This window comes from Gobius niger (genome assembly GCF_951799975.1).
Source record: "Gobius niger genome assembly, chromosome: 2".
Taxonomy (NCBI): Eukaryota; Metazoa; Chordata; class Actinopteri; order Gobiiformes; family Gobiidae; genus Gobius; species Gobius niger.
The window spans coordinates 21,204,056-21,220,777 of NC_136853.1; the positions used below are offsets into that span (position 1 = coordinate 21,204,056).

General features: G+C 42.2%; 1 long non-coding RNA gene across 1 annotated transcript; it reads right to left on the bottom strand.

Moving 5' to 3' along the window:
- Window positions 1-14,363: 14,363 nt before the first annotated feature.
- Window positions 14,364-16,599, bottom strand: LOC306959595. Its single transcript, XR_013792630.1, has 2 exons — window positions 15,406-16,599; window positions 14,364-15,063 (listed from the first exon to the last, which is right to left on the bottom strand). It is a non-coding gene; the product is annotated as an uncharacterized lncRNA (long non-coding RNA).
- Between the last annotated feature and the right edge of the window lie 123 nt (window positions 16,600-16,722).

The window sequence follows — 16,722 nt, forward strand, 5'->3', positions numbered from 1 at the left end:
AGGAACAGGGAACAAGTGCAATACAAGACTCACAGGACCATTTCTAGGCCAATTAGTTGTTGTTGTTTTTTTTAATAGCGAAAATAATAATTTGCTCACAATAAATCCTAGGTCTCGGTCCATCGCTCACTTGTGGGTGACGTCATGCTTCACCCTCAGACAAAGCTGGCGGTTCGATCAGAGCTCCGACTTCTGTATCATTTGTGTCATTGGGCAAGACACTGTCCCACCTGTCGAATGTGGTGAGTGAGTGAGTGAGTGAGTGAGTGAGTGAGTGAGTGAGTGAGTGAGTGAGTGAGTGAGTGAGTGAGTGAGTGAGTGAGTGAGTGAGTGAGTGAGTGAGTGAGTGAGTGTGTGTATGTGGGTGTGTGTGAGAGTGAGTGACTGAGTGACTGAGTGACTGAGTGATTAGTGGTCCCAGGGGGCACATAAGCGCAGCTAAACCTGATTTACACACATACGAAAGTTAATGAATGGGACGACCTTGACCTAACCGTGACTCTGCGCTCGAGGCTGATCCGGACTCTTGCACCGGCGCAGCCCCGCGCTGGTCTTCAGTTTCTCGAGTCGGGAGCGCAGAGGCGATGCAGAGCGTGGAGGGCCAGAGAGAGCAGCAGCCTGTAAAAGATCCCGGCTGAAACTAGAGGACCGTGGTGTCATTTACAGCCAAGAGCTTGCGTACCAATCTGTGAGGTCAGTCAGGTGTGATTACTTTGACACTAGTCCGAGTTTAAATTCCCTAACCAAGTAATACAATATTTCCTCATACAATAAAGGTCTCATTGCTTTATTAGGGGCTTCACTCATTCTGTTGTTGCATTAAAATGTCCAACTCTAAAAGGAGCATTTAAGCGAGAAAGATAGAAAGCATCCCGTTTTTTTAACTGCAGGCGCAGCATATTGCAATTGCACTTTTATCCACTTGATGGCTCTTTTAACCAACACATCCGCTTCCCCTATAACCACTATCGTCATCATTGCCCACAAAATGGATGACAGGCTTTAGGAATAATACCAGGGTGCGTCACGACTCTGAGGTGCGCACGCCGGTCGCACCGGTTTCGACACCTCAGCAACTTTAGGACAGAGAGAGTGATCACGGCGGCAGAAGCTCACGCAGAACCTGTCACCGCTCGAGGCGCCAATACTTTACCAAAGCGGCACTTTATCTAGGGAGAATCTCAGGTGGGCTATCAGAGATGGGAAATATTTATTTGAAACTCTTAGAGTTTCAAATAAATATCATTTATTAGGCTATTAGACTGAGGTAGACTGCAATTTAAAAAAAAAGCTAAAGTCATCTCCCTAATCGGAAAACTTCTCCTTGAGCAATGTCTAACTGAGTGTAAAACAAAATGCGAACACGAGCTATAAGTCACATAAAATACAATATTGACATCTAAATCTTTTCTTATGTGTCAACAGGGCCGTTGATAGACCTGTTTGCTTTGGAAAAACGCCTCATAATAGAAAAAGGGCTCCTTGATGGGCCCCTGTCCTGGGATCAGGGACGACTTACCTGCCCTCTGTCGACAGCCCTGTGTGTCAGAATGAGCTTTTTGTTACTTAGGCCTATCTTATTATGCTTTATTGCAGATACAGGTATTTGTCATTGCACAATTAAATTCAGGTGTTGTGTTGTTAGTCCTGAGCCGCTGGCACTGAGCTCGCGTCATTGTGGGCCAATCTGACCAGTACGTTTATGGAAAGAAAAGGAAAAGACTTTATTTCTTTATTTGTCTGTGAAAGGCGCTATATAAATAAAGATCTTCTTCTTCTTCTTCTTTATTTGTATAGCGTCTTTCACAGACATCACAAAGGGCTTCACGTGAGACACAGTGGTTAGCTATGTAGCTCTGTTTCCCCTGGCGAGACTGACAGAAGCGCTGTCACAACTGCACACTTCTGTGCCAACGGTCGCTCTGACCACCATCATTCATTCACACACGCATCATTCATCTTGGCCTATTGTACATGTTTTTAGTGGTAGGGAAAACCAGAGTACCCGGAGGAAACCTACACAACCAGGGAGAACATGCAAACTCAGAAAGGCCCTGTCCAGGTGGGAATCGAACCCAGGACCTATAGCTGTGAAGCACGAGCTCTAACCGTTGTGCTACCATGAGGTAGGAGAAACCTGTCTGGCTGCCTTCAGTGCTCCTCTAAAAGATGCACCACTTCATGGGATTGTCCCTGTTTCAGAGCGTGGTGTCCTGCACTGGTCACTTCCCCCGACAACAGTCGTTCACCATCTGCTGGAATAGTGTAGCCGACGAAGATAATCTGATTCTCCAGTGAACAAACATTGGTCAGAACAACTGTAGGGATAGAAGGTTTATGTGGCTTAGCTGAGTCTTGCCCGGATACCTCCTCATTTGTCTCTTTTTTCCCCCCTGTGGCACCTCTTGTGATGCCTCCACTGTGCTGCAGGTGTGGGGGCTCTTGGTGCCTCTTCAGTGTTTCAGAAGAAGAGATTTGTAGGTCTCAAATGTCTTTAGCTCATGAGTTAGCTGGTTGAAATGTTTTGGCATCCCAAAATACAATTAACACCTTTTTAATTCTTCCAAGGGTCAGTGTGCTTTTTTCCCCAGGCATATGTTTTACTTATTCATATATTCTTGCACAATATTTTTGTTTTGTTTGTAGCATGGTATAAAAGAAGAAAGACTGTTCAAATGACCATACCTGCACTGCGCTTCTCGGTCTGCTCCCTGGCAGCTGCTGTTCAAAGGTTCACAAATGGTGACTCACATGATGGTGCTAGAGCGTTCCTTTGTGAGGCATCCTCGCTTCTCACCCTCTGAATGTGCCTCACATGCATCAAACATGGGTTTAAGAATCTCCTGGGCCTCAGCCAATGGTCTATGTATATTCATGACGATGAGATGATAATTCTTTACAGTCAGATTTTGTGTTTGTGTGTTTGAACAAAACATATTAAATACAATCAAGCCTTTTTTTAAGGTGTAATCTATGGCACTGGCGTTCAACCCCCCCCCACCTCAAGAGTAATTTGATCAATATACCCTCAGTGGAGTGTCCTTGAGATTGCTCCTCCCTGCCATTTATTATGACCCCTCCTCTAAATCTGCTGCTCTCTGTAGCCAGACCGACACACACAGGCCTCTCTGAATCCATTCTGCTCCCTTTCTAGCCCTTAGGTCCACATACACTGCATGCCGTCATAAAGAAATGTATGAGCTTGTCCGCGGGACTCTTCAGTATTTAGACTATAGTTTAGAGCTGTCACTGTCACTATTAAAAAAACAAATAAATACATCCATCCATTTTCTTCCACTTTATCAGGGGCTGGATTGCAGAGACAGTAGTCTGAGCAGACTTCCCTATACACACACTTCCTCAAGCTGTTCAGGGAGGATCCCGAGGCGACACCAGGCCAGCTCAGAGTCCCTCCAGTGTGTTCTGAGTCTCCCCGGGAGCCTCCTCCCAATGGGACAAGCCCGGGAACACCTCACGAGGGAGGCGACCAGGAGGCATCTGTAACAGATGCCAGAGCCACCACAGCTGGCTTCTCTCGACATAAAGGAGCAGAGGCTCTACTCTGAGCTACTGACTTGAATATATTTTCCGCACAACGGGGGTGGCGGTGTGGGGGACCGGTGGCACGAGCTGGTGTTTTGATCACGCTTCTGTGGCGTGCACAGCCCTCACTCTACCAGCGCCAGAGCGGGCGGACAGTGTTTAACTCACAGTGGGATATAAAAAGGACAGTGTTTAACTCACAGTGGGATATAAAAAGGACAGTGTTTAACTCACAGTGGGATATAAAAAGGACAGTGTTTAACTCACAGTGGGATATAAAAAGGACAGTGTTTAACTCACAGTGGGATATAAAAAGGACAGTGTTTAACTCACAGTGGGATATAAAAAGGACAGTGTTTAACTCACAGTGGGATATAAAAAGGACAGTGTTTAACTCACAGTGGGATATAAAAAGGACAGTGTTTAACTCACAGTGGCGCAGGCGGTAGAGTGGGTTGTCTCATGATGGGAAGGTCGGGTGTTCGAATCCCGGCTCCTGCAGGTGAACACTATTGTTGTGTCTTTGGGCTGGACACTTCACCCACCTTGCCTTCAGTGTCTGCATACATTGGTGTTTGAATGAGAGTGGGAGTGGGTGAGTGGTTCCTTGCTGTAAAGTGCTGTGGATTAAAGCTCTAAAAGTTCATGCTAAATGAGGTAGATGAGATGAGAAGACAATGCTGATGTTGCGCCAGGCGGAAGACTGAGCCCAATAACCTTTCAATGCCATAACTTGATACTATAGCTTTAGGGGGAAGTGCGACGGGCTCATCTAGGCGGGTCTCGGGTTCACAGGTTGCTCATCGATCGGATCGATCAGACATCATTACAGCCAGTCCTGTGGCCATTACAGCTCATTCAGAGGTTTCGATTTTGAGGAAAAAAATCTAAACTAAATGGTGAAATGGTGCTGAAGTGTTGAAGTCTTTGTTCAAGATGAGGGTTATTATGAAACCTTTCTGATGTGTCATAGTACATGTCATAATAGCTATACAAATGTGTGAATATTATTAATATCATTATTATTATTATTATTATTATTATTATTATTATTATTATTATTATTATATTATTATTATTATTATTATTATTATTATTATTATTATTAATAATAATAATAATAAAAGGGAGTAAACAGTGATCTATATCTTTTTTCATGTGTGTATTTCTTATTCAGGTAGTACTTTTGCAGGACTATGACCTGAAATTACAGACAATGGAACCATAAACCATAAACAAACATTTAAAAGGATAGAGAAGTGCGCTTGCTTTGTGCAACAAGGCTCAGCCAAGACCCTTCACATTTATTGTTGAATTATGTAGGAATAAGGAGAAAGGAAAGTTAAGGAATAAGGACATTTCCCCAATAGCAGTCAAAGTTCCTAATGCCACAGTTTGGAAGATCTTCAGCTCAGTTACCTCTTACAGCCACTGTCTTCAAGGTTATCTCATGACAGCATCAACCAATTGGGTTTTCACAGTGTCACTCAAACACTGCCGTCCGCCATGGTTCCTTTTTGATTGATACCCTTTGAGAAATGTCACTGATTGTTTAGTCATGCTTCTGAAATGCCAGGACTATGACAACCCAAGTTAACCTGTTACTCGCCGTCCCCCCTGATCAGGGGTCAGGGTCAGGGATTGGGGTTATGATTAGGGTTAGGGACGGCAAATGTTAAATTGTGTTTCACTCACACAGATCTCGCACACATTTTTAGAAACTAGAAGGTCTTGGCTTTTAAATGAAGAATCACACTGGCACATATGGCTGTAAACTCTCCAGTCAATGCGCTTTGGGACTTGGATATGCATAATTGTAATTGCTAACCCTATAAACCTAACTGTAACCCTAAGGTGGCAGGTAACAGGTTAAAGTTATTGTGTAGGACGTGGTGACCATGCACAAGTCCACGCAACATTAAATATCATAGTTTTAACATACTTCACAAGATGAAACTCTGATATTTTTTCATAATTCAGTTCAATAAGCTTTTGCAATGATGCTTCTGTGCAAATTCCACTTGGAAGACCTACCAGCTGCACTCATTCATCCCCTCATCCCCGGCAGCTCTCTCCAATCATCCAATCACAGACCCTGCTCAAGCCGCACCTTCACAACAGCCAATCACCGCAGCTGCTCATCCCTGCTCCAGATGCTCATTGCTCAGAATCCCCTTGTTAAGCTCCCTGGTCAATCACTCAGCCGTCTCCCAGCCGTGCTACGACCCTCCTCCACCCCTTTCTCCGCCTGGCCTCTCCTCAGCTCTGCTCGTCAACTGGCCACCGTCCTCTTCTACCACCCCCAGGGTCCAGGCTCCGGGGGAGATCATGGCTATCATTCATCAATGCCGTGCATTTCATATCGTTCGTTCAATCGTCCGCCGGGGTCTGAGCCCAATAATGATTCATGTTCGTTAATAAAACACGCCATTCTGTCTCTGTGAGTCTTTTCAGGTTGAATTGTAAATTCTTCCAAATGTTGTCCAAAAGTCCAGAAGTCTGCAGCATGAGAGCAGCACTGTTGGCCTGAACACTTTCACCAAATGTCACATTAAAAACACTGCAAATTCTCAGTCATCCAGGTGGTCATCCCACAGAACGTACCACTAAACTGTGATAATCCATGGTTAAATCCGGTGAGGCGTGTTTTCATGTATAGGTCTCATATATGTTCATGAACATGCTCTATCCCAACCAAAGAAACCACAAAACTAACCTTAATCAAACAAACAAAAGGCTGTTTTGTATTTCTTTTTCTGGCTCTCCCTTGTTATAGTAAAAACATTCTAAATTATTTATAACACTATCTTAATTTTTCAACACACAACTATGGAGATGCTTTGAATAATGCATGAAGCGTCCCCTCCGAGACTACAGTAAATGCAGCATTCATGTCTCAGCCTCATGAATTAAGTCTAAAGAAGTCCTGGGCTGGCCACTGGGTTTTCTCTCACACCTCAGCCACATGCTCAGCAGACCGTCTCCCACTCACTCTATACACACAGAATATAGAGGCCTTTCATTACATAACCCTCTCACAGCTGCTGCATTATCATTTATTAATGCCCAATGGGATCATTCTATGGGCTCTGTGCGGGACAGCAATGATTCAGGGGATATGCAAAAAAAAAAGGGAGGTGACGTTATCAAAAACACAAAATGGCCGCAAGTGAGGAGCGAGGAGTTCAGTGAGGATAGTTTACCTGAGTGGGGAGGAAGCATGTACTCAGTGGTTCCCGCCCTGGCAGATCTGAGACTGTGAGGGATCCCTGGTGCTTTGTCTAATCAGAAGGGTCAGGTCATCAAAAAGATATGTTTGAGCAAATTAGTTCACAAAGATGATTGGAAAAGAAGTACACATGTAGAAAGCACCCTGATTTCTTTGAATTTCCTAAGGTAAAATGCTTATTTGCAATGATCTCCAGGTGTAAGTGTGGGGGTCATGGTTTTACCCACCCTCTCTTCACAAGATCGGGAGGGCCTCAAGACCTACACTGAAAAAAGTATTTAACTAGATCAGTATAAACATCTCAATTTGAACATAATAATCCAAATTTTAGTTGTTTTGACTAGTTAAGAAGTTCTTGGGCGTTTGTCCTAGATTATTTCACTTGTTTTGAGATGTTTCTGACTCGTTTCGATCCATTTCGTCTTTATTTCAGGTCATTTTCTTTGCCAATGGGGTAAGAAAATTTGTCTTATCTCATTGGCAATTTTACTTTCTTATTTCAAGCGAGATTTACCCTAGAACTGGTCTGAAATGTCCTCAAACAAGCAAAGTAAACTTGGTCCGATCAGGAAAAGTGTCTAAATGAGTGAAAACGGCTCAAAACAAGATACATTTCCTCAATTCAAGTCATTTAAGCCAATGCTTGATATTTACTTTTTGTAGTGTAACCTGTTACAAACGTAGAAAACAATTTTACTGACCCCAAATTTATACTCAGCACATTTTCATACAGCACAGACACAGATTAGTATTCCACAATCAACCAGAGAGGGGATGTTTTCTGAGACAAGATAAGCATGAATGAAAAGTGGATATCAAGAAATTCTAATTGTCGATGTCGTATGCTTCGTACAGTGCTAGAGATGGCAAATGTACGGGGCTTTAGCTTCGAGTCCCCAGCATAATGTGCACCTTAGGTTGTGTTTTCCAACGTGAGGCGTCACCGACGTGGAATCCACAGCTACAGAATATAACCCCACGGTTAAAAGGGTGTGCAAATTATAAAGCAGTGAGAACATGAATTATGCAATCAATCAAAGGCACTGAGCTGCGGTTTCATGTTTTATGAAGTGGACGCTGAAACGGTGGGATTCTCCTCTCAAGCATTTCTGGAAATCTTAAATAGTGAGCCAAAATGTGCAGTGATTTTTCTTTCTTTTTTTTGGTAACACCCGGTTATATTTGTTGAAATCCAGTTGTTGCGGACTCTAACTTTTAACACTTTTACTCCAAAGATGAGCGATGGATCACATGTTCTTTCCAGGAACCAAAGCAAACGTTTTCAATTTTTCATTAAAAAGGAAAAAAATAATAACCAACCTATTTGTCATTGGGCTGTTGCCAAAATGTTCCGGGGGTTTGCCCAGACATTTTGCGGAGACAAGCTAAAAAATGTTTTTTCAGAGGGATTAGCATTAAGCTGCTAATAACTGCTTATATATGCTTCCCCTGTGACATGATGCAGTCAAATATGCCGAAACATCGTTTTTATGCCATGCCATGCCCCGTCACCTGGGTCACCTGGGTCACCTGGGTCACCTGGGTCATCTAATTGTCCTGTTTATAACGTGGGGACTTGGTACATGTCAACCCTCATGCTGTATCTCCATCATTGGCTCCAGATCCAGAATATGGATTTTCACTGATTAATATTTTACCTTGAAAATCACTGTAACGCTTATATTGAATTGTGCAAATCCTGAACATTGTTGACCTCGCTCTACTGCAATAACGGACACAACGCTCTGCTGCCGCGGACACAACTGCAGCTGTTTTCAGAAGAGAGAGAAAGACAGTTAAAGGTTCCAAAACTGGCACATTCTTCCTCGCCTCTTTACTGCAGCTTCCGTCTCTGTCCTCAAAGTTGTGTCAGTCCCCGTCCCAGACCGAAGTACGACCCGTGTCGCCTTTGCAGACAGGGGTGCTGTGGTGGAGCGTCGCTGCGCTCTCCCCCAGACAATAATAACAGAGGCGTTTGGTCTGTGATGGTCTTTAATCAGCCTGCTGCCGGTGCGGGACAAGGATCATTTTTGGGACAGTCTGGGCTTGATTCGGGATCCGGGACGAATGCCTTGAATTCGGGACTGTCCCTATTGAGGAGGTCGGTTTTTGGTGTAGGATGAAATAGGCATTTAAAGGACACAATGACATGATGGGGTTTTCTATGGCCTTAGACTGAGGACAATATCATATAACCTATCAAATAACAATGTGCTTTCTTCCCTGAAAGCAGAGCATGCAACCTTTCTGTGAGGACAGAGACAAAACGATATCAATCCTTTACATAATGGACAAAAAAGGACAAGTTTTATATATAATTAAATGATGTTGTTGCTTATAGCATCCAACAGACGGTTGGGATTGCGTGGCTTAAAAAGGCTGCGTAGGTCACGCAACGTCAATCTGTTAAATTATATATTTCAAAGAGATTTAATCATGCTTCATTAGTTAATTATGTGACACTGCTATATTAGATCAGCACCATAGCCTAAAAAAGCATTTGTAAATATTATTACTGGTTATGAGAAGTACAACAAAAAGTTAATTCAAAACGGATTTGCTTTAATCTTGCTGGATTGAACAGTAGCAGGATTATGAACTGTTTTGCTGGAGGCTTTGGGTGTCACATGTCCCCATGTCTTGGACAGGGCAGACTTTGACATCGAGCTGACCTCTAGATAGCAGCTTCCAAACCAGACTAACAACAGAACAGCAAATAATAATAATCCTCCGCTCTTACGGTGAGGTTTATGTTGAGCAGAATGTTGCATGGGGACTTTCATAAACTTTCTGTGAAACTGTTGTGTTTTAGTTGATGAAAAGCACTTTGGTGTGCCAGGAGCTCCAGAAATGAACTTTGATTCAGTTCTTGATCGACTGAGTTTATTGCTGTTAACCTCCTAACTCCCACCTGAACCGAGCGCATTCTCTCCAGTTCGGCCGACCTTACCCAAATCTAAACGTTTCTTGACTGGAGAGAAATAGGCCATTGTATTGTAACATCTGATTTGAGAGCTAAGACTAACAAAACTGATCTGAACTGATCTTTTTCATTGTGTTGTTGGCGCCACTTTTTTTGCCATCACATTTTCATCACTTTCTTTGTGGCATTTTTGTTGCATTTTTGCCACTTTTTCCATCACTATATGTCACGTTTTTGCCACTTTTTTTGTTGTGCTTTATCCTCGTTTTGGCCTTTATTTATTTTATTTTTAGAAGAAGCTTTTAGATTTGGGTAATGATAAACTGGAGAAAATGTGCTCGGTTCAGTTGGAGGTTAAGAGGTTAAATGACAATCACTGTATTCATATTCACACTGAGTATGTCACCATGTTATACCGCATGAATCTATAAAAGCCTCTGCTTTGTGTAACTAAACTAAACACAAAGCGTTGCACTTCATAACCTCATGTGCTCCATCATGTGAATCAACGTGGCATAATGTGTATTTTGGGAAGAACTATTTATCAAAACAATGTCTACATTTTCTACATTACTATTTGTTAAAATCACATTTGAATGTATTCTGCGGCTTAGATGCTTAGCTCAGCTCTTTTTCATTCATCAACAAAATCTCTGACCTTGCCCTGAGGTGGTCAGGGGTGAAAGCTATATTCACTCTGTTGATCACTGTTCGCGGAGTGGCCTTTCTGGGAGAGCATTAATCCTGGCCTGTTCAGACAGATACGGAGTGTGATTCTGGTGCAGTTGTAGGTCAGCTGGTGCTCGTGTGAAAGTATGTGTAGTGTAGCAGAAACACAGGCTCCAAGACTGGCACCTGGGGAGGAACTAAGAGAGGAGACACCAGATGTGCGGAGGTTTACATCTTTTGTGTAATGTTTGTAGTCTTTACAGTGAATGCCCTCTGCATTTGACCCACTTCTGAACCCGTGGCTGAGGGCAACTTGTCATGAACAGTGGTCCAACGCCGTCAAGGGGGAGTAATCTCCATGTACAAACATTTTGCTAATAATAGGCTGTATGCATGCGAGCGTCACATGACTTCCGAGTGGATCCTCAGGAGGCACTGTTCGTCCTGTCGCCGTTATTTCCCAATGAGTTAGTAGCAGCGTCTTGTCTAAAAAAACAAATGGCGGGCAGTGAGTTACTGGTGGACATTCACCAGCAAATGACATGGGACTCCACACTCAGAAGTCACATAAAATGTGCCTATTAGAGCTTATTACCTGGCTGAAATCTACTGCACATGTTTTGGGTTGATGACAGAGACAAGAACTGAGAATTGAACCAATGACCTTTTACTGTGATGAAATAGTGCTACTAACTGAGCCACAGTACCAAGTACCATGCATAAAAGAGGAGGAAATTAGAGGAGTAAAGCCCCACTAATCATAAAGAAACATGGCCATTGACCCACGGCCAATAAGGAAAAAAAAAAACACACAACAGAAACCACGCCCAGCTTACAGTGGCAGTGCAGGGAGACACTGGCCTGTAACAGAGGCACTACATAACAATATAAGCAACACAGCGACACAGAGGTTGTTTGTTAAAGCATTTATGGTCAAAACTAAGCTAACACATTTCTTTAGAAATATGAATATATGCACATGCACTCACAGGGTAAAACATTTATTTGTGCTCACAGTCGACATAAAGCTTCATCCTTTATCTGTGGAGGATTGTCCTGCACAATTGGATTGAGTCAAGCCCATAGTGCTCCATAATTCATGCCATCATAATCATTTTAATCCAAGGATGCACGGAAAGAACAGAAGGGATCGGTTGTTCGATTGATTACGTGGCAAATGGGGTCTGTTCAACAAACAATGTCTAAATTGTTTCTGAATGTGCTGAATGAATTCTCCAGTTTACTGTTGCCTTTGAATGACTGAAGTGATTCTCCCAAGGCCAAAGGCCTAAGTACTCAGCCCATGAACCTGATGATGTTTTTTTTGGCCTTCATTCAGTAAAGCACTTTGTGATACACCTGTATATGAAAAGGGGAGGGAAAGGCGGGAGAGGGAGACGTACCTTTATGATGCAAAGTTTATCCATTTAGCCTCGTCAGAGCAGTAATCCAGACATCCTCATGGGTGTGTATTCATTCTTTCTTCGTGCAAAAAGAGGCGTCAAAGCGAGAGTAGTTCGGCCCGAGGTCGGCTGCATTATTTCAGCATGCTTGTTTGTCCTTATGTCGCAGTCTCTTGGTATTGCTATGTCGACCACAACGGCTTTCCTCTGCTCTTTGTCCACCACCACAATGTCTGGTTGGTTCATTACCATTCTGTCCGTCTGTATCTGGAAGTCCCACAGGATCTTGGCTCGGTCATTCTCTACCACCTTTGGAGGTGTTTCCCACTTTGACCTTGGGGTTTCCAGCCCATACTCTGCACAGATGTTCCTGTTATGCCACTCAATATAAGCTTTCCCTGCAGCATCATACACCCTGCAGTTATGTGCTGGATTGTCTCATTGGGCTTTGCACAGTCTACACCTGGGGTCTTGTCTGGTGTGGTAGATCTGGGCCTCTATTGCTCTGGTGCTCAAGGCCTGCTCCTGTGCAGCCATGATGAGCCTCTGTGATGTCCTTCAGCCCAGCTCTGTCCAGCCATTGGATTTTTCAGCCGCTTTGGTTATGTTTTGGTACCATATACATGTGCAAAAAGTAATATTAAAAGAATGATTTTCTTAAAATAAATACATTTGTCCTTGATTTGAGTAACTAATATCAAGAAAACTGTCCTTGGGGCAAGTTTATACACTTAGATTAACACAAAATATCTATTTGCAAGAAAGTTTAGTTTAAAATTTATCCCGCGATTTTTTAATTTGTATTATTTTTTATTCCAGTATATATTTGATCAGGTTTTCTAATCATGAGACAAATCTCAAAAAGTCATTCTGGTTCAAGGAATAGTGGGCGAGAGGAAAGGAAGTGTTGTTGATTTATACCTTTGCCATGCAAAGTGTGTAAACTGTGATGTGAGGAGGACAAATAGGCTGGAGACAGAAACCTAGACAGAATAAGTACATGCTCTGCATTCAGATGAGTGTCCCCTCTTCTACCCAGCAGCATGTTCAGGGAATAAGTGCTGGCAAAGGACAAGGTAATGTGTCTGAAGAGCATCCTAGGACTGTTGTTTGATAAATCACCAGTCAGAGACATAGTACATGTTTTGTCTTCAGTTATTCATACTGAGGTCGACCTTGCACATGTTCTTGGTAAAATGGGAAGAATAAAAAGCAACAGACATGCCATGACATTAGAGACAAAACGTCAACTTGCTGTTTAGTATAGTACATTTAGGTTAAATGTATCAATAATTAAGTAACTTTGAATTTTTCTGTCGCTGACACACTTCATGTCGCTGCCTATCATTTTGTTTTGGTCCAAGTGAGGTCATTAACGTCCAGAGTAATGTGCAGATTATTAGTCATTTGAGATGACAAGCCAAATTACAATTACTATTATGATCTGGTTTTATCATTTTGATTTTCTCTTTGCATATAATAGTTCTGGAGAGTACTACCCCATCTGAGAGTAACATAAACATTTAACAGAATATGAAAACTACAAATGCAGTATTTGATATTTCTTTGGTAGAACTGGACTTGATACACTGGATGACCCCTTGTAATAATTTAATCCACCGGATAACACTACTCTAAAACATCTACCGGAATGAAGGTTACTGAACAATGTCCTCTTGATCCAGGCATGAACACACCTTCTGCGTCATTGGTGAAATTGGTAAACAGATGTGTAAAAAAGCAATTTATACTTCAACAATAAAGAGGGGTGTGTATTTTGGTATAGAGGAAGCTTCAATATAACCTTTAATTTATTATTACCAAGCAAAGATAGCTTACACTTTTTCAATTTCATAACAGATTCAAAATAATGTGAGTTAAGTGATAGTGGAGAGCTTATCTCTGGTTCTCTGGTTGATGGGCTGAGTTGTTGTTTTCATAGACGTATCTGCTGCCATTCTCTCTAGCCCTTGTTTAAACATGCTAATTGGGATTTCACCCTGTTAGGCAAAGCCTTCTCTATTATTCAGCACAGGTTAAGCAGTTTTGCCATCCTAACAGAAGATGAATATCCTTTGTATGGATCTTATGTGAGCTAATCTAGACACGTTCAGTACTGGGACATTGTGCAGGGCTAACTGTGGCTGAGGTGAAGGCTGAGCTAAAGCAGTATTATGTTCAGGTCTTTACGCTGTGATCGCATCTTCATTCACCTTGTATATCATTGGAGCTTTATACTTGACTTAACACATCATGGAGCTTGTCTCACCCTGCTCTGACCCTTGACTGTGGCTCTCTGCAGAGGTAACCTCAAACCACTTTGGCAACTCGAGCTGTTCCCGGCCTCTGTTTCAATTACACACTGCAGTGTGAATAACCATTCAGATTTCTGCTATCATTATGTAGAACTGTAGCATTTATTTCCTGATAACTCTCACTATTAGCTGGTGTCTGTTTTTGCATTGGCTGATGACTTGGTTTTACATTCAAATAGTAAATAGCTTTGTACTTTTCAATACCCTGCAATAATTACGCTGGTTCAATGCATCAAGGTGTGTTCCAGTAAAACCGTTTAAAAAAAAAACCCACACACATATTAAATGACGATATGTCCTTTATTTTCTATATTTTAAAGGTTTATTATTTACAAACGAAAAAAAAAATAAAGATCAAAAAAAGATTTTTTGACAAACACTGTTTGTCTGCATATTGTTGTAAGAAAGTGTACATTTACCCATCTTTCAACTGTATCAAGTAACCAACTGTTAGTTTGTGTTTTCTATAAGCCTTGGATACATGAATGAGCTAAACTATGACCATGTGAGCAGAGTAACCGAGGACGAGGCCTCTCTCCCCCGCTGCGCATCATCAGTAAACATATGAAACCACTGTCTTCAAAATCCAGTTTGGGCATTAATCTCATAGTCCATTTGCATCACTCCTTTTCTATGATTAGCAACAGAACAAACAAAGAAATGTACAAATGTACGTGCTGGTTTATCAAGAGTCTATGCTGCTTCAAATGTAAGCTCATTAGTTTGTGGTGTACGTCACTAATAATGCCCATTCCAGTTATGTTAGTGATTGGTACAGTGAAAAAAAGCACATAGTTGGGAAGCTCTCCCTCTGAAGGCAAGTATCAAAAACAGCACAAACCAACAGTGCTGATCCATCTCACTATGTACTAGTTCCTACACTATGGCATATTCATGATTAAGCGCTCTTTGTTGTCAATAATACATCTCCACCCTCCCTTAGAACTTAGAGGGACCTGGACCTCACTTAGGGACCGGGACCTCACTTAGGGACCGGGACCTCACTTAGAACTTAGAGCGACCTGGACCTCACTTAGAACTTAGAGCGACCTGGACCTCACTTAGAACTTAGAAGAACCGGGACCTCACAAAGAACTTTTGGCTCATTCATACTTCACAAGATGCAAGAACTTCTTGTTCTTGCACCCTGAGCTGCAGAACGAAATGAAGTCACTTTTGCCTTGTTGCCATGGAACTGTCATCAGTTACAAAACGTTTCCATGGCTACAAGTCAAAAGTGACTTTGTTCTGCAGCTCAGGGTGCAAGAACAAGAAGTTCTTGCATCTTGTGAAGTATGAATGAGCCTTTAGAAGGACCGGGACCTCACATAGGAGGACCAGGACCTCACTTAGGAGGACCTGGACCTCATTTTGAACTTAGAAGGAGCGGGACTGAGCCCGCTCCTGTGGATATTGCTCCCTTCAACATATAACCTAACTTTAAGTTTCTGCAACATTATTAAATCAGAAAGTGCAATTGAAAACAAAGTTTATGATTCTGAATGTTTGCTTTGGCCAGTTTCCTGCCACACATAAAAATGACTCCAAACACCGGTGGCTAGCTACAAAGAAAGACAGAACGGTGCTGCAACTTTACACAATGACTCATTGAATGTGGTATTACTGGAAAGATTGCAACTGTTTATAGCTTGAGTGAGAATGTAAGGAAAAACCTGCACCTAGAACAATGCATTGTAATAGCTTTAGATGAACATTTGGCCATCATCATTGCATCCTCATTTCCAGTCAACAACACAGAGACACAGAACACACAGAGTATAGTAAGGATGAATGCGTAGTTGTGTGTAGAAGTGCCCTCCCATTCACACTGCAGATCGCACTCAAAACAAAGAATGGAACATGGCTATAGTTTAGGCACAAATACTTAAGAACGTCCTCGTGAAAAGTCAGTGTGTCTGTTTGACACACTGATAACATCTATAGGCAGACAGACAATGGACAGAATCTAACATTACATTTATCGTCAACATTTTGGAGATAGTGTCTGTAGTAGAATCTGTGACAGTGCATGCTCGCATTACAGTAGTGGGTTGACTAAACTGGTACGGCATCAATACACTGTAAACTCACTCAGATTGAGATCTCAAGAGGCTTAGCCGCTTAAAAATTAAGTTTTGTGACTCAAGGGTTGGAAATGGACTTTTGGTTTTTATTACTATTGATTATTTGCTAAACTTTGGATAGTGTAAAATGATGTGTGTGTGTATCCTCTGGTGGTTGTTTTCAGGTTGAAGAATGTGATGATGTCACTTTACCAAGTGGGGGGCAGGAGCCAGTTTTCCATATTAACTGCATTACACGTTCACAAGTCGTTTCACAAAATTGTCATTAATATCATTGACTGGGTCCATGATGTTTCTGTACAACACCAAAAATCTCCTCAAAGACAAAGTCGTTTTACCTAAACCACACTCACTTCTTTTCTGCAGTGAAAAGAAGGTGGGTCTGGACACACACGGTAAACAAGTGACTGACTGGCAGCTGAGGCCGAACCAACCACGAGAAGTTCTATCAACAGTAACACGCGCAGAGGTTCTTAGCCAAAACTAATCATGGATGAAGAGTGGAGCGCTCTCGTCAGTCTGCAGTGTATTCACTTCATATTTTCTGAATTGAACT